Consider the following 24142-nt stretch of genomic DNA (forward strand, 5'->3'; position numbering starts at 1 on the left):
CTACTTATGGTTAACTGCTCCTCAGATCTCTGCAGGGTAAATCCAGACAGCTAGCTAGCCTATCTGTCAAATCTGAGTTTATTGTTGCATGACTAAAACAACTTTTGAACGTACACATTCCACCAAAACAAGTTCCTTCCCGAGACTATTTTGCACCGTGGCTCTGTCCGGAGCTTAGCTGGTAAAATTGCACAGGGCTTCAGAGGAATTAGCAACAGACAGGGTTTGTTCGAGTTGTGATCTGAGGAAACAATAAACATTGTCAACTCAATTAGATTGTGTAAAAGAACCTACACAAATTCAGCTCCAGAAAAATCAGTAATTCACCTACCTATGGATTGCAGCACAAATGAGGTCCTCTGTGAAAAGATAATATTCATGTATCAGATATTGTACCTTCAGAATGCCATCTTGTTGTTAAAGTTTAAATGTCTGGTAATTTACAGACTTACCACTCCTTGTACTGGAGACAAGCGCATAATTGTTAATAAAGTGGCAAAAGCTACAGGTAAAATACCTTAATGTCTTAACAAAGTTAATGTGCCAAACTTGTGTCTTATACATTGTTAACCAATATTGTATTATCCATGTTATACAACCATAGCAATGAATTCACCATTAAGGAATCTGGAACTGAGCAACCTGTTTGAGGGAAAATTTAAATGAAGGAATAGCATCAATACAGCTATTATCACAGTATTGGTAATCGGCTTTTCTGAAGAGGTTTGTTAGCAGAGCATTTTTCCACGTACTTGTGAATATTGTTTATATTCTTCTGATCCTTCTTATATTTAGAGAATGTGTGACATGCACCAACAACACCAAGACAAATTCCTTGTATGCGTAAAAAACGTACTTGGCAATAAAACCTTTTCTGATTCTGATGTCTCCTTGAACAACTCTATGCTTGATCTCACACCCTGTGAAAGCTGCAGTGGCAGGGATTCCAAACATTGCAGAAGACCACTCAGTCTGAAGGAAGAAAACAGAAATCCTTGTGAGTTTGACACCAATAATGCATACTCAAAATGTCTAGCTGTGGACTTAAAAAATATCAACTCTTACATAGCTGTATAGGATGCACAGCTGATGTTACTGGGGATCACCATCAAGCTGCCAGGATGGAGGCTCGCCACCGCTCAAAGTCTTCAGGCTGAAATTCTTCCAATTCAGGAGCAAGGGCTGTCAAGGTCAGGTTCAAAATGGTGTCTCGTACACCTGGATTTCTGATGAGGGTTATGTTTTTCTGGAAATAAAAGGATTCACGTTTCATTTTGGGTGGACATTTTACATTTCCAAATTCATTGTAGAAATAAGGGCAAGCTTGGTGACACATGTTTGTACTTTGGTAAAAATATTTCTTCCAATTGTATATCAGTAGTGTATAAAAGTTAACGAGAACAAATGTATACACTCTATGTCAAGTCAACACCCTGTAAAGCGACTTTGAGTTCGTGAAAAGCACTATATAAATTCAATTTATTATTATTATATTAACCGGACTTAACAAATGTTAGATTCCTTCCCCTGTTCTGTTTTCAACCACATGAGGACACCAGTGTGCAACAGTCTGTGTTTGTGAACATTTTAGTGACAACAAGAATGTCAGTGACAATTTCAAGATTTTTCACCTTGTACATATTTAGAATGGCTCCCATTACAGGCCAATTTCCCACAATATTTGGTTTTTATTGTTTTGGCACCATTTGGCACCAGTTCAAATCTAGTTAAGGATATGCAACAAAGTGGATTTACAGCAGATGAAGTATCACTGCTGCGAGCTGACTGCTTTAACAATGCACCGTCTAACTAGACTGGATCTCATCCACAGCAACCACAGGCAGCTCAATGCCAACAGGGACAACAACAAAAGGTGAGAAACAACTACTGGCTTCTAATTAACATTACACATTTACCCACTGTAAATAAATTGCTTGTGGCAGGTAAACATTGCTTTTGCATACTTTTCCAGTTGTATATCAGTAGTGTATGAAAGTTAACAAAGAGGACACATTTATAGACTGTGACCAAGTCAACTGGACTAAACAAATAGCATACAAATTAAAAGTGTCGCTTACAAGGACCCACAAGCTAGCACTTTAATTATGTGCTAGCTTTAATTATAAGTTTGTGCCACAGGAGGACACCAGTGTGTGAACATTTTAGTGACCACAAGAATTTGAATATTACATTCACTTAATGATGTGTATGAAGTAACACTGCTGGATGTTGACTGGTTTTACAATGCACCGTCTAACTAGACTGGATCTCACCCACAGGAACCACAGGCAGCTCAATGTCAACAGGGACAGCAACAAAAGGTGAGCAACAACAACTGGCTTCTAATTAACAGTACACATTTACCCACTGTAAATAAATTGCTTATGGCAGGTAAAAAAAAATGTGTATGTATACTCTATAGCCAAAATATTTCTTCCAATTGTATATCAGTAGTGTATGAAATTTAACAAGAATTAATGTATACACTCTATGACCAAGTCAACCGGACTACACAAATGTATTTACAAACTAAGGACCCACGAGCAACACTTTAAACAGTATCTCAGTTTGTGCAGTGATAGTGTTATTGCTTGGGAAGTGTTAGAGTCCTCCTACTGTTCTGTTTTCAGCCACATGAGGACACTAGTGTGCAACAGTCTGTGTTTGTGAACATTTTAGTGACGACAAGAATGTCAATGACAATGTCAAGATTTTTCACCTTGTACATACTGTATTTAGAATGGTTCCCATCACAGGCCAATTTCCCACAAGATTTGGTGTTTATTTGTTATGGCACCATTTGAATTCACATCTAGTTAAGGATATGCAACAAAGTGGATTTACAGCTGCGAGCTGACTGGTTTTACAAGCACCGTCTAATGAAGCTCAGCGTAAGTTCTTTCAGGAAGACTTCAAATTTCTTTTTTCATCACTCCTAATTGATCAGCTGTTCCATGGCATTCACTTGTCAGCAGTCAATCGGATTCAGCTGTTTCACTGTTAGTTAAACCAATCAGATTCAGCCATGTATCACAAGCCAATAACATCATGACATCCTGTTTTAAATATGCTCTCTCCTCTGCGGTTGTCAGCTGTCAGCTGTTTCAGGAATAGAGTGCGTCCCGCCTCCTCCCCTTCAACCACCGGTCGTTTCACCCACGTACTCCGGGGATCGTCAGCTGAATGGCAATCTTGATTGGTTCCTGGGCACGTTCATCACCACCACCAGTGTCTGGACTCCATTGGGGGATATGTTTGGGTTCACTACCCCATTTATAACATATGGATTCGATGGAGTCTAATCTCCAGAGAGTTTTGCACATTTTCATATTTTGTCCTGTACAATAAACATGTTCATATTTGCAAGGAAGTCTCTCCTGATTGAAATTCGACTGGATCTCATCCACAGGAACCACAGGCAGCTCAATGCCAACCCCTGACCACTACAGGGACAACAACAAAAGGTGACCAACAACTACTGGCTTCTAATTTAAGTTCACCCACTGTAAATAAATGATGTGTCATTGCTTCAACTGACATTTTTATTTGATTAAACCTTGCTTTACATATTTTCAACTGATGAGAACACAATTCTCCTATGTGATAAATGTAATCACAGTATAAATTTAGGCCTTTGGCTTTGATTTCTAGCTAATACCACTAGTGGGGTAGCAGAGCTAGCAGAACACCCTACATCCATATTCCTGGCTGCACTGCTGGCAACTGTGCTGCAAATACTACAACAACCAGCCTAAATACATTGTGACTTCTAATCAAACTAATCGATCAACTCTGATCAAAACACTAATCAATTTTTCAGTAAAGCTTACATCTTGAGAGTGAGATTTGTTACTAATATTGATAGTTGCCTAGAGAAAATTGCTTGATTGCAGCTGCTTAACTACAGCTTAACTTGATCTCTTCATGTTGTAAAACTATGTTATTGAACGAATCACAGGAATCTAAATAATGTTTTGATCTGAATTATACTATTTATACTGGGACTTTTAAATTTAAGCACTGCTAATTCTAACATTTACTTTCAATCAATATGTCAAGTTAAAATGAATGAAAAATCAACTTCTTAAATTGACTGCATTATATATTATAATTTAAACACTGCTATTGCTCAAATAAACAAATGCATACAGATAAATATTGGATGTTTGTGTTTCAGTCTCTTGGAGCCGATTGTAAAGAAAGGGGGGGGAGGAAAGAATCAATATATCTGTCCTGATTTTTATGGATTTGACCTACAACAATCTAATCCAAAACTACTTTTGAATACTCTCCAGAGTGTGCATTGAAAAAGAAACACACTGTCATTGTTAAGTTTGGACTCAAGTGACAATTTTTCTTTTAAGTCCGATCAAAAGGCAACACATCATCATTCATTTTTTAATCCTGACCTTTATGTTGAAAACAAACTACACATCTCCAGAGCCATTATACATGTGTATTCCATATTTATGAAGCACATTTTTTGATAAGACATCTGTAAGGCATTTATAAGGTTTGGAAGAAATATGGATATACTACAACTGTTTGGATAATGTCTTTATTTTGTAAAGTACAGAGTGAAAAAAGTAGCTTACATCTGAGAGACTTAAAGTTAGAGTTAAAATAGGTCATATTTTCACATATTTTGTATTTCGCATTACATTACTTGGGATGTAAAAATAAAAACAAATATTGAGTTCATACAATTTTTTTTTTTCAGTTTATGATCCACTTGTGTTTTTGACACCGCTGTGCTAAAGTGCCCTATATATATATTTTCACTTCTAAACCACATTTGTAACAAATGTAACATTTTGAACCTTCGTTAGAATAACAGCGCACTCATGAGATACAGTCCGAAAATTGTATTTTGTAGTATTCAATGCTATGCGCATTTTGGGTACTGCTATGATAATTATTTATCAAGAGACAGAATCACCGAAATTGTCTCAAAGTTTGTTTACTTGCAAGTAGAGTCAAATTTTACAGCACTTCACAGCATAAGTACAGAAAAATGACTGACGAAAGCCTTCTACAGCAGCTTTCTAAGAGTGAAGAATGAAGTCATAATATGAAATGATGTTGTCTCCCACAAGGTCAGGAAGTGGCTCCCAAGATCTTTCTAGTGAGAATGTCAGCAGTATTTGGGCTAGTTGTTATGCAAACAGTTTAATACTAACAGAGAGAAGAAGCTCATCTCATTTACTTTTTTATTCATATTTATACATAGTACATAGCAGGCAAATTTTGTTTACCATGTTCAGCTTTGTTGTCATTGTTTTAGCTGTACATTTCTGTGTATGTTATGTGTGTGTACACTGAGAGCAACAAAAAGCCAGTCAAATGCCTTTTATGTGTTCAGTTCACATCCTTGTACAATAATTGATTTTTAATTCTAAAAATATTCAGTGCTGTTTTCGGCCACAATAGAGCAGCAATGCAACAATACCTGTGAACTAAGTGGCAAAGTATTTATGAAAACTTGAATTCTACACCTTTTTTATCCTAACCAGACTAGACTTCCACCTTTGAATTAACATTCAACCTTTGCTTGCAACATCTAATAGTTTGAGAGGAGAACCTCATACTTCTCAATTCTTTGCTGAAAGAGCACAGAAAATGGGCATTTTTCCATGTAGTTTAACTTTACATTGTAACACTTTGTGATTGAAAAATCTCATGGAGCAAGAAATTATTCATTAAGATTTAAATGAATTATTTTACCCATCACTGTTAAGTTAAACACTACACGCGTGCATACTAATGTGATTAGTAAACTGGACCTTAGGGTGCTTTTCCAATAAAAAAAAAAGAAAGACCTTTGGGTTTCGACTGAATAAATGGGATTAAAGGTTGATATTCTTCTCTGTGATAAAATTGATTTGTTAATAATGAACTACTGTTAATAATTAATAATTGATTGCAGAAAACCGGCGGTTGACATATGATAAAGGTGCACAGCCCAAATCACACTCTCACACTTTACAGGTACACACAATCTCACATATTTTTAGTCTACTTGGCTTTATTTTTACTGCAAAAACTGTTGTGTAGTTTGTACTGAAACCTCAAATGTATTTGTATAATGTCTGTTTTCTAAAGCATTGACTTAGTGATGAGATAATCAAACATACAATTATAATTGAAAAACCCAGTCTATCATTTCAACATGTTATAAGATTCTGCTTTTTGTTATAAGATGGCAAATGAAAAGAAAACACTCTTGAAATATGTACTCCTCTATTTCCTGATGATTTTGTACCATCCATCTCCCTTGTTGGGTTAAGTGTACATTTTACATGCAGATCCACTGAAAATAAAGAAGAGACAGGTTATTAATGAAGTAGAACATAAGCAATACTATACATTTTATCACAGGACATATAATTAAGTTAAATTATGTAATTGTATAATTCTAGTGTGTGTAAAGAAGTATGTTATATTACCTCTGACTCATGAAGATTCAGGGCTTTTCCATTAGACAGTTATTTAAAGATTTCTGTTGAGCAACACACAATTGTGAATAAATTGCATCACCTTAAGCCATAAGCTTGATAAATTTGTATATATAGACTAGACCTACTAATTGGGAATTTTTAATCTTTCCAATATGAAGATATGTATTTTATTTTAACATATTTACACAGCAAGTGTGGTGGACAGTTACTTCTAACAGTATATAGTTGTCATTTATTGTCATCATTTGTCCCACTTGACTTCACTTACTGTACATGCAGTCCAAGCGAAGGATGAGACTGATGAAGCTCTCCAGCGTCATGTGTCCAGAGGAGGCCCCGTAGCGCAGAGCCATCAAATTGAGCATGTCATCGCTGATACTGATTCCTGTTAAACATACACACGGCAAGGGCTTAGAAGTTTGGGAATTTAGTTTATTCTTTTTGGCATTTTAGGGTAAAATCACATGTTTGCACAAGCCAAGTTAAAACCATCTTACACAATTAGCCACAAATGCATGTCAGCATCACACACATTCAACCTTGTTTGGAAATACAGCAGACTTATGCTGTCCATGGTCTGGCACTCTGCAAATCCCAGCAATATGTACAAGGTCTTGCAACATTTTTAACAATGTTCTGCAATCAATCATCAAACTGGAATAAATGCTTTCTGATTATACAAATGTTTGCATAATCAGCTTAAGAAACACTTACAAGCCAAGTCAAATACAAATTAGGCTTTAATCTCCGAAAATAAATACTGTTCATCATTGTAACAATAGTGGAAAGGATTTTGTTTTCCTAGTAGCAGAAACAAGCTGTGACCACATTACTGGCAAATTATTATCACCTTGTTAGCAAACAGTTGCCACACAATTGACACATCGAGTGGATATGGAGGAATTATTTGGAATTGTGTTTCTGGCCACCTGGCACATGTAAGTCCAATATTTAACCTGTTTTAGCTCTGTTTTGGTCTCCACCAATTCCTGGTGAAAATATCTGGCACTTTAGCTGCAAAATGCTCCAATATCTTAATCAGCTTAATTTTGCTAAAAACAGCTGCCGACTGTGATGATGTTGTGTACAATACGACTTGTATGAGAGTAGTGAGACTGAACCCAAACGTTCATCAGCTGCCTAAATTTACTTACGGTTCATGCAGTCAAAGCGAAGCATTAGACTGATGAAGCTCTCCAGCGTTATTTGTCCAGAGGAGGCACCGTAGCGCAGAGCCATCAAATTCAGCATGTCATCTCTGATCCTCTTTCCTGAACAACATATTGGACAAAAGTTTAAGCATGATTTTATATTAGGGCTACAACTAATTTGCTGATTATTTTTCTTTTTTTAATATTTTGACAGGACAATGGTTGATCCAAAACTTTACAACATTCCATTCACAATTACGTTCCTTGTCGCCAATTTTCTTTTTAAACAACACACAACAGGAGTATCCTTTAGACAATAACAAAGGGATCAATAATAGAAACCTGGCTACCACCCAAATACTTCCCCTCTTTGATCAGATTAACTACGGCTGCACCTGTCAGCCATTGAATACAGTTTCAAAATGAGACACAATTGTACATAACACAAAACAAACCTAACAATATGAGGAATACAAACCAATACACATAAAATAAACAAACAACAAAAACAAAACCATGTGATTAAAAAAAATTAAACAAAATAGTAAAACAAACATGCCTTGATAGAAACAGTTACCACGCCTACCAATTCATTACACCAGTTGCCAGTTATAAAAATCAGACAAACATTTCTTCTATTACATCCAAAAAAGGGCCCCACATTCTGAAAACATCTTCCCTACCGCTGACTCTATAAGTAACCCGTTCAAAAGTAGCCGTCTTTGTCATCAACTCAATCCATTCCGTAAAACAGCATGGGATAGTTGATTTCCAGTGTCTTAATATTATTCTACACCCTGTTATTGTGGCCAGACGAACCCATAATCTTTTCTGTTCATTTGAAACTATGTCCCCTGGTAGCAGACCCAGAACACATAAAGCTGGAGATTTAATCAACGGCAAATTAAATATCTTATTCAGGAGAGTAACCACTCCTTCCCAAAGGTGCTAATTTTTCTTACAGAAATACAACATTGTGTACTAGAGTACCAACTTCTTCCTCACATTTCCAGCAGGTGTCGCTGTCCTTTAACTTAAATCTGGCTAATTTGCTTGGGGTCCAGTCACCTGTAACTCTTTCACCCACATCCATTTCCCAACACATCCTCATAACCTCCAATTTAGGTACATGCACGTCTCGAAAAAGACCATAGAACTTGGAGGCTCCTGCTGATTATTTTTCAATTTATTTATTGACACTGCCGCTGTCATGGCCTATTGGGACCGTGAATAGAACCATAATTAGTGGGACTAGTAACAAATGTTTTGAATTTGAACGATTTTAAAAGTGGCTGGAATCTGTTTAAGTAAATAAATGTTCATCATCAATGTCAGTTAAACACAAAAGCAGGTGATTAACATTACACAATTGAACTACATCTCAGTATTTTTATCGTTGACCGACAAGACTGATGTACTATTATTACTCCTGACCTGAGGAATTAAGGTTGGGGAGTATAGCCAATAAAACTTTACTAAACATGTTCTGCTACATGCTTATTCTTGCCTAACGCAGCAAAATCTGCACACATAGGGCCAAATGCGTTTCATTTATTGTAGGCCTAAGACTAAAAACCCTGTGTATGCTCATTGCTGTCACGCAACACCCTTGTTTAAATATAGAAGCCCTACTAATGCTTCACATGCATTCATCTCCCAATTATAGTACTGTGAAGGGTTTTGTGGAATATTTGCATTACTGAAATTAATTAATACGTTCTAGATGGGTTCATCACAGCCTGCTGTTCTGTTTTTGTTACTGCTGGCTACCAGGCACAGCTGTAACTAGAGTCATTTTTTTGTCAAGTGTTTCTGTTTATGTAACCCCTACTTGAGATATTATCACAGAGAGTACTAACATGCATGGAAGTACATTGACAATCATGATGCTAGTCTTTATAAACAGTTTGTGTGCAATGCGTGTATTCTTGGTTACTGTGTGTATTCACTGTATATATCTGGCACCTGGCTTCATAGCATTGTTGTTTTGCATTAAAATTAGTTAGAGTTGGAAATATTTCTGTTGTTGTGTACAATTTATAAGATTTAAATGATGGTGATAAATCTCAGTTCGGTCTATAGTAGACAAAGAAAAATTGGCCCATCGTCTACCTGAAGCCATGATTGCATTCCTCAGCTCACTCAGTGACAGTGTCCCTGTTTGTGAAACATCTGTGCGGAACAAAATGTCCTGGTAAAAGAAAAGACTTTTAGTATTGTAAATCTCTGAGCTCGACACAGCGAGAACACACAGACCCTATACACAGAATCAGGACGCACCCTAACTCTGCATTGATGAACGAATGAGCAGACTCATACAGTCATGTCTGTAATGATTAGGAAGCCACCAGGCATCTTTGTTTTATTATAAAGTGTTCAACTTTCACTTGGTTCCTGTTACCTCGTATGTGATGATCTTCTTCCACAGACGAACAAATTCCTCACCGTTCAGTTTGCCGGTGATTGATGTCTAACCCAACATTAAGGTATAGCGCTGTATATTTTATTTCATGTCTTAGCCTGACCTTTGAATCTAGTTGTGTGTTAAAGGTGCAGTAAGCCATGCTGCACAAAGACTTATGTTAATATTTAAACCCCCCCCCCCCTTCATAATCATCCTGTAGATTTATGAACAGATAACAACTGGCCAGTTGGCACATTCACATGCTGCCTCCCCCTCCCCCCGCCCCTACCATCTACTGTCACAGCCTGTTGCAGATTGTCTGGAATAGTGTTTTGTGGCTCATTCACTCCTTTCTGTTTGTTTTCCATTTACAGAGCCAGGGCTGTGTATTAACACAGTTGTTTTTTTTCAGCGCACATGACCATGAGGATATATTTGCTGAATTTGACAAAAAGTGTATTAGATTAAAATCACTTACTATACCTTTTTAAATATACAAAAGTGAAGGCAGGTTTTGGCACTGCTTTCATGTGCATTACATTAGTTAGTAGAGAAGACGGTAACTCTGTAATAACATGCCACAATCATATAAACACAAGCAAAATAGGCATTGACTGGAAGCAAAAGTTTGACTTGGTGTACATGTTGCTTCATGCCTGACCTTTTAAATCAGTTCGTTTGTGAAACCACCAAAGGGCTGGCAGGTTTTGGCATGTACATTACTTAAGTGTTTAATGTAACTACATTTACTGTGAGAGATTTCCCCTTTAGCAAACTGGGAGCGGAGGTGGAGAAAAAAGGTATTTTTCGAGTAAACCAATTCACAGTGAATATCACATAAGAGGATACATCCATCAGAGCAACCATGCTGCGACAGGCATCAATGCTGAATCCTCCAGATTTCAAGTCCCCTAAATAAAAATAGAAATAACAGGACAATGAATTTACCTACATACAACATAGCAGTGCTACACAAAATTATTATATTATATTATTTGAATATATACGTTTAGCTCATATGTTGTCTAGCCTCTTGAAGTTTTACAGTCCAAACCTTTCAGAATGTTTTCATTTAGAATCCTATGGATCTGCTCAGCATCCACTTCTTCATACTGGAAATGAAAAGAAGGAAAGACTTATATTTGGCTCATATGAAATATACTTATTTTAATCCAAACTATGATTTTTTTTTCTTCCTGAACCTAACCAAGTAGTTTTGTTGCCTGGACCTAAATTGCTTGCGTGTTATAGTACCACCACCACCACCACATAATGCAATGTTAAGAGTTCATGGTTATTTCACTTTTTTCTGTGAAATCAGGTTGCTTCTTGGAGTCTATGGTGGTGGAGAATGTAACAAAACAAATAAGCATATTTTCCAAAATGTTGAACTAATTCCTTAAGACACACACATTACCTTGTCAGAGTATTGACTGAAAAAGGTTATATATACTATGTACGCTATCAACGTAATCAACATAGTAAACATGTAAAAAAACAGCAATACCAAAATAATATGAACATTGACCATATATTTTATACCTCTTCTGCTCTCCTTTGTTCGTGATTATCACCGTCAGAATTCTCACTGAGAGGAAAAGCAACATAAATATATTACTTGTGGACAGTGTTGAGCAGTAACACATTACTTGTTAATGCATTAAAGTAACAAGTAGTGATTACTATTTGAAATTCAGTAATGTCTTTACAGTTACTAAAGCCCAGTAACACTCCGTTACAGTACATCAACATTTTGGGGATTGGCTGGTTTGCTGTCTTAAAAGGAGTTAGATGGAGGGTTAATATAACTTTGTTATCTGTGCTTTGGAGTTGTTTAAAACCCCCTATGTGGACTGTGGCATATAGATTAATGGTACATGTGTTTTAAACACAAATTAGTGAGTTGCGAGTGACTTACTGGAGGTGGGTTTCTTCCTTGGAGAGGATGGTCAGGATGAAGGAGGATATCTCATTGGGATTGAAGGTGGATGGCACAATCACATATTCACCAGGCTTTAGCAAAAGGAACTCCATCACCTCACGTCTATTCATATAGGTTTTAGTTTGGGCCACAGGTTCTTTTTTTTTGAAGAAAGCAGCTGGAAACTTCCCCCTCTGTGCCTTGTACTGTAATAACAGTGTGTATATATATATATATATATATATAGACATTAATGTCTAAACCGCTGGTTTTAAAATAGCCCCACATCATGACATACCCTTCACCATACCTAGAGATTGGCATGGTTTTATGTCGGTTAGCTTAATAGCTGGTTTGATTTGCATTGAGAGATGACTGTATGGAAAGTACCCCATGCCAATCTCTAGGTATGGTGAAGGGTATGTGATGATGTGGGGCTATTTTAATTCCAAAGGCCAAGGGAACTTTATCAGGATGCATAGTATCCTGGATCCATGAAATAACTGGCCTTTAAAAATAAAAATCTGCCTGCCTCTATGGGAATTTAACATAGGGGTGTACTCACTTTTGTTGCCAGCGGTTTAGACATTAATGGCTGTGTGTTGAGTTATTTTGAAGCGATAGCACATTTACACTGTTATACAAGCTGTACACTTAATACTTTATATTGTAGCAAAGTGTAATTTCTTCAGTGTTGTCCCATTAAAAGATATAATAAAATATTTTCTAAAATGTGAGGGGTGTACTCACTTTTGTGAGATACTGTATATATACACTACTGGTCAAAAGTTTTAGAACACCCCAATTCTTTTTTGTTTTTTATTGAAATTTTAGCTGTCCAATGAATAGCTTGAAATGGTACAAAGTTAAGTGGTGAACTGCCTGAGGTTAAAAAAAAAAAGTAAGGTTATCCAAAACTGAAAATTTCAGTATTTTACAAAAATGACTTTTTCACGGAACAAGAAATGGGTTAACAACGTAAAGCTGTTCTGCAGCAATGGAGGTTGATCAAGCTTTGAAAGTTGGTGTTACTTAAACAACTTAAATTGTTCATTTGTTCTATTCTTTCATTTCAGAGTACAATAAGACATTGAACTGCATGAATTTCAATTAAAACCTGGAAAAATAGGGGTGTTCTAAAACGTGTGTGTGTGTGTGTGTGTGTGTGTGTGAGCTGCGCAATGTTTTGGGCATGTATTGTGTATGATGATTGGGCTAGAAATGTTACTTACTTCTTCAGTCACCTTTGGAGAAATCAGAGGAAAATGATTTCATGTTGGGGACAAAACAAATCCAGTCAAATCATGAATATATGAAACATTTAAATAATGTAAATAGAAATCAGGGAATTTAATGATCACTTGGGGCGTACAGAGGTTTACCAAAATTCTAGTAAAAACACGTGTTTAGGTTGTAAAAGTGAGTCCTAAAGTGAGTGAATAAGTGAGTGTTCCCATGTCTACACATGACACATACATCATAGTTATTACACTGCACCAGACACAAAGGGTAATAATTACCTCAAATACAGAGAATCCAATGTGGAGGTTTTGGACTAGGCGCCTGTTTCTCTTGTCAGGCTTTTGCATGAGAGACACCAGCATGTTTTTCTCACCCTGTTTTGCAGAGCATCCACTAAGTAATCCCTCAATCTTCACCCGATACTGTGGATTAGTCCAGAAACTGTCTGGAAGGCAGAGAGGGAAACAAATTAGCATTTTACAACTTAAGAGAAACGTATGGACTTTGGCATCATCAGACATTCGCCAACAAGGGGCTTAAAAAACAAAAATTCAAATTCCAGACTTGTTGGTGTAGCCCGATAGTCCAGTGTTGGCAGTATAGGGTGTGTGTGTGTGTGTGTGTGTGTGTGTGTGTGTGTGTGTGTGTGTGTGTGTGTGTCTCAACAAGCTGTTGGTTGTATTTCTGTATGTTGTTTACATTTATAATTAAATTGATACATTTATAATTTTTATATAATTTTACATTATATAATTAACTAATTAAATACATTCTCTCGATAGAAATCTCTACATTTTCAAATTGGCACACTCCAGTCTTAATGTGCTTTTTATGGGGGACAGTTTTCAGTCCAGATAGGATCGTGGAAGTACCAAGGTTTTTTATGCATCCTCCAGCAGTTGTTCCTGCAACCCATCTGCCCTCATAGAAGGAGGTTTTCCAGTGGCAAATAGAGTTGCCATCAAGGAAGTTTGGACGCAGGCAGCAGATGTCAAGATCTGTGTAGAACTTACAAAAATCTTCTAGGGTCATCCTGTTGACATCAAAGATTAATTTATATAACACATTGTTGTTTTAGTCTGAGATTCACTTGATCTGTCAAAGAGAAAATAGGGATCGGTATTGAATAGCTGAGTTAAGACTTGCAAATGCGTTCTGCATAATTGTTTTAGATATGTTACTGAAATTAAATTTTAAATTACAAGTTATACCTTATTACAATGACAATCAAACATTTTGCATTTGGAATTTTTAGAATTGACTGTATTTTTATATCATGCTTACCAAAACTCCCCATCATCCCTCACTGAAAGGCACATCTCCCGATCTTGAGGACTCACAGTTTGCCACACATGTGACCTTTAGATGCAGTTTGTCAGTGAAGAAAGGAGAAAATGCAATATTGTTACGAATTATTCTAAATATTAAGAGGCAATTCAATTTTATTTATAGTATCAAATCATAAGAGTTATCTCAAGACACTTTATAGAATAGGTCTAGATCACACTCTATAATTTACAAAGACCCAACAATTCCAGTGATTACCCCAAGAGCAAGCATTTAGTGTGACAGTGGTGAGGGAAAACTCCCTTTTAGGGAGAAACCTCAGATGGTGAGGAAAGCTTCCTTTTAGGGAGAAACCTCGGACAGACCCAGGCTCTTGATAGGCGGTGTCTGATGGTGCCGGTTGGGGGTGTGATGAACAGTGGCAATAATAGTCACAATAAAGATAATGGAACTATGACTAGAAATAGTAAGCAAAAGTTGCTTTATGGAAAATGTAGGATCCAGTGTTTTTGGAGCTTAACACTTACAATGTACTAATCGTCTGGATATCTCAACCACTTCTTTGTTAATTTTGACCAAAGTGCAACACTAAATTATTAAACTAGACACTAATCTCCCAACTCCTCCAATAGAGCTGTTGAGTGAGTGACCAACAGATCATACTGCGGTTGTACTGGGCAAATTAATTTGTGTAATTCATAACAAACTATGGTTTCCATGGCATTAAACTGAAAAACTCTACAAAAAACTGCCAAAACTAGTTTTGTGAAAACCACCAAGACAATAAGACAGCTCGAAAATTCTCACACCTCTGTTCCAAACATCGTTAGCATGCTTAGCACTGTAAGGCACAATTTAACCCTACATAAGTGAGGAGATAATACTTTAAAATATGCACAGCAACTATCTAGCATCATTTGGATGACACCAGCATGAACTGGATACATAATTTTAACCTGCTGCAATCATTGGGGAGGAACTGATAAAGCCTCCAAGATATGAATGTAGAAGACCTGTCAAAACTTGGCTTACTTGGTCATACTTTGCTGTTGTTAATAACAAGAAACCAGTTTATAATAACAAGACTGTTATTATAATAAAATATTGATATATATAGAAATGACGTAACAAAAACAGTTTTTATTATAACGCTCTAGAGATTATCATCAAGAAGCTGACGCAAATTGTTGAAAAAGCATTCCTAAGACATTTGCCTGTGTGTGGAAATGAACATATCGGCAATGTAATATATTGTCATTGGCAAATAATTTCAGTGGTTTGCCTGAGGCAGCAAATTAGAGCAATTTCTCTGTCCTTACCGATCACTCCAGTCTCCGTTCCACTCTCCTTTACCCCAGGGGTTGCACAAACGCACCAGGTTTACCAGTTGCCCTCGGCTCATCATCTGGCCAGCAAATCCCAGAGAAATCACAATTTTTAAATGCCATAAAAATAACAACACTTTACTCTGTACTTACTTACTTAAAAGCATATGACTAGAGGTCAATTTAAGGCCTAAAACTTAATGAATAGACAATTAATTTACAGAGATAAGAAATTTAAAAACCTGACAGACAGCTATTGGTGATATACCTGTATATAATGCCTTAAAAAAGTGAATGTAAATCTTCACCTGTTTCACACCTGTGACAGCATAAGCATGGCCTTGGACCAATCCATTTGGTAAAACATTGTTGGCAGATGTGTCCTACAGTATAATATATAGATACTGGATATGTTATCATGGCAGATAGTCTTGTGCAACATACTTTTCTTTAACCATGTAATAAATGATGGTAGTAGGAGAAGAACATTTGATTTTGTTTAACTCTTTGATCACTGAATTGGCATCAGCATCTCAATATAGAACATTCTAAATTTAGCTAAAATTCTAAAATATATAAAAGAGTTAAAGCTAATGTGCATAGTTTCTGCCGCCCCCATGAGGAATTCTAAGTAATGACAGCAACACTGTCGGCGTGTCCACATGATACAAACCTTCCGTGATCACGCACGCACCCTCACCCCTCCTCCATGCAGTTGCTAGTAGCCAAAGACGACACGGAGGATTAAAAAAAACATGATGGACTCTTCAGAAAAGGTAATTATCTTCACTCAAGCTTCTGCATGGCAAAATCACCGGACGCCACAATCTTCTGAACATAGCCATACTGAAAAATACAGAGAGAGTTGTGTGGAGCTAATAGTCTTAATTAGCTTTGTAGCAACTTATTTGGCAATAGCTTGAGTACGTTCAATACTGTAATATAAAAAAGTTACGCACTAAAGCTTTAAGCATCAACATATCTGAAAAAAATACTTCTTCTTGCCAAGTGATATAAGACAAGCTCAACAAAAAAGGCAAGTATAAAAGGGGATAGGTAGAGGCTCATCAATGCTATGAAATCCTTGATGGATTACTGGATTACTGTATGTGACAGCTGCATTAACTAGTCTAGAATGCACCCACTCAAAACCCTGACCTCACCCTATCTTCCATCACATCATTTCAATGTCTAGCATGTCACTCGCTACAATGTGGTTAATTTATAGCGCTTGTTCTTATATTCTCCTTGATCAATATTTATTACATGCTTCTGTGTAAGTCATCAACGTGTCCCTCAACATTTCTTCACTTGTCCAGAGTCAAGCTGCTCCTGAGTTTTTCCAAACAACCATAATTTTTCTTAGTTTTCCCGCTATAACAAGTGAAAACATTGGCAGTCCGAAACGTCATCACATCACACATCCATCTATCACATTCCAAAGATTAAGGCTGCTATACTGCAAAACAAAACATCTCAAAAACTTTTTTTACAGTAATTTCTAAATATCATACGAAAATGATCTTTATGCTTAAGTAACCATGTACTTTGGCTAAGATCATCTTAGCCTTAAGATGTTTTTATGAAACGTGTCACTTGTCTTTTGGACACCCTGAAGAATTTCAGCAGAAAAAAGCAAAATAAAAAACAAACAGCCATGTTGGTTTTGTGTGGTATTTTTGTGCGTACCCCCTGTGGTGTACCACAGCCCATCAGTGACATGGATTGACCAGCCCTGCACATCAGTTCCCACAAGTTTGGGGGGAGGTTCTGGCAGATCGATACACATATGAACACCACCAGTGAAGTCCACCAAAGCCTCGGCAGGAGTTCCAGCACTCATGTCCGAGTAGGAACCACACACTCTGACACAAGTGGGTGTAAAATTACTCACACAGATATTCCCAAAATTTGAGAGAATGCATTTTATGACTGAGAAACAAAACATTGTTATTTCATACTTGGCATAAGCTTTCTCCAGCAATGCAGGCCAGAACTGAGTAGTTGAAAAAGGACAGTTTCATAGCAAAAGGCGATATGTACCATTTAGCAAAACCTACTTTCAGAAAAACACAAAATGATTGTTGGTTTACCCTGAAGTGCCCGCAGTAGTTGTCATCGAATTTTTGTTGAGGAGGAATAACTTGCTCAAGGATTTTTTTTCTGGAACGTGAGAGATCCGACAGAAGCAAGAAACCAGCAGTTTCCTGAGTGAACAATGGTCACTGAGTTGTTAGGAAGGTGTACTAAGCAGACAAAGGCCACAGTCTCACGGCAGTATGTGAAATGGTTGCGTTATTTTTAATCTATTGATTTGTATACACAGACACGATTATCTCATTTATTTTGTGGTGCTCAGCACGTAATAGGAAGCATCAATACGGAGGTTGGGTTTAGGAAAAGAAGAACAGGGAAAAGACACAACACACGCCGGGACACAACCCGCGGTCGGGAAGGTTGTAGTTAGGAAAAGAACAATGGGGAAATTAAACACCACACGCAGGACACAATCCCCGGTCTCTTGGGTGAAAGTCCTGTGTTGTTTGACCCAGCCACCACCCCAACTAACCTCCTTACGCGGATTTTCGGCATTTCATACTATTCTCTACCGTAGTCGTGCTGTGATCACGATGGATGCTTCCCATTGAAATACATTAGTTTAAATAACGTGCTGAGCACCACAAAATAAAAGAGAGAATCATGTGCTTGTACACGAATCAATAGATTAAATAACGTGACCATTTCATGAACTGCCGTGAGACTGGGTTGCAAAAGCGTGACAGTAAAATGTATACAAAGTGTTTACAGATTACAAACGATTTAGAATACTGACACAGCCGAGAGAGAAGAATATACATTGGTACAATATCTTCTCTGCTCTATTTTAATTGTCTGCACTTTTCAAATGCATCTCAAAATTGCATTGCTGGAAAAAAACAATGTGTGGATTATTATGAATGAAGCAATTTCCCTACCGACTAAGCCTTGACCAAAGTCAAACCTGGAGAGCCCATCAACTTGAAAATGTGGATTGGGAACCATTACCTAAAACAGAGGAATTGTTGACATTTGTTGATGATTTAAAATTTGCTATCAACTATAATAATGCTTAGCTTTGTCAAGTATGTCTTTGACATTTGCTGTTTATCTTTAAAAATACATTAAGCTCATTCTAAGCCAACAAAAACACGACGTATCAAATCTTATGAATGCTAACACAAGCTAAGTGTACCTACCTGCGCAACATTAACAAAGATCAAAATTAAACAAATGAATAAAGTTGAACATTTAGCCAAAAAAGAGGCATTTTTATCTCATGAGCTGAGGTGATGGACCAAAAATCTTTAAAAGGATACATTTTGTGAGCTTGGATGCTGTGTAACTTTGATTTTAGTTTGGTTAGAAAAACATGCAGGTTTACCACACAGTGAAGATCATTGGTTCTACATACAACTGAACCAGTTTAGCTTTGTGCTTGTTGAAGACTACAAAAACTTACATGCTTGATTAACCATCAACATTTAGTGTGATATGGGATCAAACACTCGTTGGTCTCAGCCACACCACACGGGCCAGTTCAGGAGGTTTCAGTAGCCCTTCGCCGATGGACCTTTTGTCAGGGCGGAACATGTCATCGATGTACCTTACCTGTTGGATAATACAGTACTTTTTCAGCTGTGCAAAGTCTTGGTTGAGAAACCGCTCAGGATTGGTAAGGGTCTCATAGCCATCCTTTATGTGACGGGCATTGACAATGTTCATACACACACCCAGTGGAGACGTTGCTGCAGTGTTAGAACTCTGTTCAGAAAAAGGAGATTAAAATGTTTACATCCAAAAGTTTGCTTTTAAGACGATAAATCCTACAGACTGAGTCAACACATCAACCATCATCAGTTCCTTTTTCCATTATTACTATGGGCTATGTGTTGACACTTCCAAACAGCAGGTTCAAGCACATAGTTACTAAAGCAAACAGGTATGTTGACTGCACACAACATACCTGTTTGCTTTCATTCTTGGCACATTTCTGCCCTTTGGGTGTCAAAGAAGTAAAATAAGATATTTAAATAAGTCTGTGTGCATGCTGTTTTTTATGTTAAGGTTTTTTCTTTCTGACATAACTGATTGCTTATATTAGAGACTAGATAGTTCAATTATGTCATTTGAAATTGCAAATTAAATTTTTAAGCTTGCAGTGGTGTTTTTATGTATCGACCAGAACTATACCGAATAACAAACACCAAAAAGGCCAAAAGTGTCAGTTGGGTGCCAGTGTCATTATTGCCCACAGTTAGTGATCAAAATGTCTGTCCGGCCTATGTTTAACAACATGTTCACATTAAGTTATGTTATGAAATTTGTGAATGAAGTTTGTGTGTTGAATTTGTTACCCAGAGTGCTTTGCTGAATGGTCTTACTGTTTTATTGTTTTATTTCAGGTGAATACTAGTTTACTAGAGGAGTAACTTAGTATTTGAAGTAATGCAGTAATGCAGGAAGTGTGCATTTAATTTACATGCTTATTGTGTTTCCACAACAATGTTAGTGAGTAATTCCACTGAAATGGCCACCACACCATAACAGAGGAGTATGATGTATAAGATGAGAATGCAGAGGTTAATTCAAACATGGCATGGCTGTAAAATAATTAATGGCATCTGCATATCTTTGCAAAGTGCAAACCAATACCGAAGTCCTCTACAAATTGGTGGGGAGGGTCATGTATCTTTTTGCAATTGTCTTGGAGGGTCATAGAAAAAAAAAAAAAAAAGGGAGGTTTGTTAGGTTTAAAAAAAGTTAAAACATTGGTTTTCACAAATTTACTTTTAGTTGAATAAACACTGTAGCTGGAGGAAGCACTGAATCAACCGATTGCATCACACCACACTAATCAGCATTTGTCTGGCTCACACCTTCTCAAGCTTCTAAAGAATTGATTAGGTCATTGCTGATTTAGCATAAATGTAAAAGCACTAGAAAGACTTATTGTTTAAACAACTTTGAGAGCCATTGCCAGTTGAGTAAGACGTGATCAAGACAAAGAACGAGTATTGCTGTAGTTTGGAAACAATTGACACCGTCTCAGTAAGATCCTGTGACCGGGTGTAGCCTCAGGAACATAAAACTTTTCTTTTGAGAGACATCTGACCAATAGGGGAAGATTTCATTTGAGAAACCACCCAGATGTAGGGGAATAAATGTATGATCCGGGGAATGTCTCAGGACTGTTCTTCTGTAAATCCGCAAGGAGAAGCATGAGATCAGTCCGCTGTCAGCTGCAGTGTAACATTTGTGTTTTGACTGTTGTTTTCATCGTGATGTTTCATTAAACCTTTTACTTAACTTTCAATTCAACCCAAGCTTCTCCTCCTTCCTCCAGAAATCAGAAAGAACACGTCTTTTAAACATTTCTTAACAGGTTCAAGTCTATTTTTAATAAAGATCCCGAAACTCCTCCGGTGGCCCTTTATATAAATAATGAACAGTCACTTAGCGAACGTTCATCTTATTTGAAAATAATCTAATATTAGGGATGCACCGAATCCAAGATTTGGGTTCGGAATTTGGCCGAATATTGGGCTTTTTGGCGTATCAGCTGTAAATCAAGTACTGTAAATAATGTAAATAGTGAGTGTTAATCACACTATAATTTACCACTTCCTTTAGACTGTTTTAAACTAAACAACATTAATTTCTTATTTAAGTGCTATAAACAAACATTTCACAACACCTTCATCATACACTGGTTAGCGAAAAGTAAGTAACGTTAACGTTATTTGGTCTTGTCTCAAACCTCTCAGACGTAAGTTAGAGGACTCATGTTTGAATTCTCACAGAATCACATTTTAATTCATATCTTGCTACTCAGTCAGAATCTTATTAACCTGGAGTCCCAGTCTCTGTCACAATAATCATATATGTGATGTTTTAGGCCTATTTGCAGACATCTACTTAAAATGTAAGCAATGGCATATAAAGAGCCTTTTTTCCATGTCCACTGAAGTTTCTCAGCTTGCACTCTAGTAACATTTGTGTGGTCCAGGCAGCTTTGCATAAAAAATGGTTGTCATTCGCAAGGCTACTTTTACTTTTATGCTTTAAGTAAATTTCCAAGCCTGTACTTTGTTGCTTTTACTTGAATATTTTTTTAACAAAAGTATCTTCCCCGTACTTCTACTTGAGTACGGGGAGTAAGTACTTTTGCCATCTCTGCTGCTGGCACCAATTCCAATCAGCACACCTGCAACTCCTGCTCCATCATGTGCCTTCAAATACCAATCTGACTTTCCGCTCCCTGCCGGATTGTTGCGTACCACTGAGTATGCACATTCACCAGCCTTTGGGATTAAAACCTAGTCTAATTTCTTGTCTCTGTACTTACCTGTCTGTCCGGTTTCCGAAAGTGTCTAACAGGAAGATCTCTGTCCTCAGAAATAATCCACCTTCGGAATCATCTGCTACCAATTAGCCATGCCACGCACTGGATCATCGAGTCATAACATAATCAGATTGGTAAATAATGTGTAGTAAAAAAAAAAATCTCCAGATCTGTATTCAGATATAAAAGTGTACTGAGATTTGTAAATGTTCTATCTGTAAATATTTGAAGTATAATATATATTATTATAATATATAAGAAATATTTGAGAAGTTTTAATAGGTTGTATCTCACATTACCAGACCTATCTCCACAGTTCTGTGTCAGCGCTAGAGAATGGTAGGGCACTGTAAGGGCGCTTTACCACGTTTCCTCCACTAGAAAGGCACCCTATAGGGCACTTCATCTCATTTACTTTTTTATTCATATTTATATCCGTACATAGTAGGCAAATTTTATGTTTACCTTGTTCAGCTTTGTTGTCATTGTTTTAGCTGTACATTTCTGTTATGCGTGTGTACACTGAGAGCAACAAAAAGCCAGTCAAATACCTTGTATGTGTTCAGTTCACATCCTTGTACAATAATTGATTTTGTGGAAAGATGTGACAGTTATCGAGGCATAGTATCGCTTTTTCTTTTAAAGCCAACCCCCCTTCTTCCCCCCGATAACCCTCGCCCTCTAAGCCCTTTTTTGCCGTACAGCCGTTACAGATACTGTCAGCGGGGCGGATGGTTAAGTCTATATTAGAGGAGTTGTTTCGGATACTTCCCTATATTTAATACTGTAGGTATTAAAATATTAGAGGTTCAAATATTATAAATATTGTATTATAACTATTAATAGGTTCAGATGAATTAATTGAGATACTTCCCTATGGTTCTTAGATTATTTTTAAAGAGACACACACACCCCCGCACTGGCGGGTTCTTGCTACAGTGGAAACCCGATGACGAGACAAGAGGCTTTTGATTGACAACCTAGATGTCTCCCGTATGTGAAATACACAGCACACAGAAGATCTTTATAACCAAACAATTACAATTGATTACTCACACTCGGACAGCTGCCTCTGCCCTGGTCACAGAGGTTTCCGCTCAGCTGGAGAATCAAAGGTCTGCTTGTCAGGTCGGTCCCCGGGGTTGCTGCAAACCGCACGGTTAAAGAGGAGGCCACCACTTCCCCTTTCAGGGGGTCCCCGCTCACGCGGGCAAGTGGCAAAAAAGAAGAAAAAAGGAAAAAAGGAAAGAAAGTCTTCTAAAAGAGCAAAAAAAGACTCACAAGGTTTTTTGGGTCACCTTGCTCAAGACGAACACAGGTGGTTTTATTATTTTTTTTTTTTAAAAGCAAAGAGTTAACAAGCAAATAAAATAAATGAAAAAAAATGAACAGAGTTCAATCACTCAAAAAATGCTCTAAGACACAGGATGTCCCTACTCGTAGGGTTTTGGTCAAAAGAGCAGAAAACGAACCCAAGGAAGAGAGAGCGCTTTTTGGCAAAGCACCCATTTTTATATGTAGCCTACATTTCTTGGGGTTCAACCCCCCATCACAGCGAGGTGTGTTTTATCGCATTTGTTTCACCTTACATGGTAATACAGTCTTAAAGCAAGCATCAGGTTGGATATACGTAAAAACCATCTCATATGACAATATTTCCTTTATACATATGCATGTTGCTATCTAACATAGAATCTAACGGCTCAGTTCGACTGCATTGATCAATAGGTCAGAGCAGTAACCTTTTCACCTCTTATGTGCACCCAGAGCTTACCCCTGTACACAGGGCCCCAACAGCACTTCCTCTTTCCAGCTGTGCAGGTTCAGACAGACAGTTACACAAAGCAACTTATGCATCTGAAGCCTCTTGCAGACACTTCCTCTTTCCGACCGCGGGGTCAAATAGGCAACTTTACACCGCAACTCACGCTAAAATGTCTCTAAGCATGTTTATAGTAATATCAGTAACACA

At 37.3% G+C, this 24142-nt stretch overlaps 1 long non-coding RNA gene and 1 pseudogene across 1 annotated transcript; one reads left to right on the forward strand and one right to left on the reverse strand.

Moving 5' to 3' along the window:
* The first annotated feature begins 1787 nt into the window (after positions 1–1787).
* Positions 1788–3303, forward strand: LOC114546367 (uncharacterized). The gene is made up of 3 exons (XR_003691048.1): positions 1788–1873; positions 2280–2321; positions 3093–3303. It is a non-coding gene; the product is annotated as an uncharacterized LOC114546367 (long non-coding RNA).
* A 2455-nt stretch (positions 3304–5758) lies between these two features.
* Positions 5759–24118, reverse strand: LOC114547093 (calpain-3-like; annotated as a pseudogene).
* Positions 24119–24142: the final 24 nt, after the last annotated feature.

Source organism: Perca flavescens, chromosome 20, assembly GCF_004354835.1.
Source record: "Perca flavescens isolate YP-PL-M2 chromosome 20, PFLA_1.0, whole genome shotgun sequence".
Taxonomy (NCBI): domain Eukaryota; kingdom Metazoa; phylum Chordata; class Actinopteri; order Perciformes; family Percidae; genus Perca; species Perca flavescens.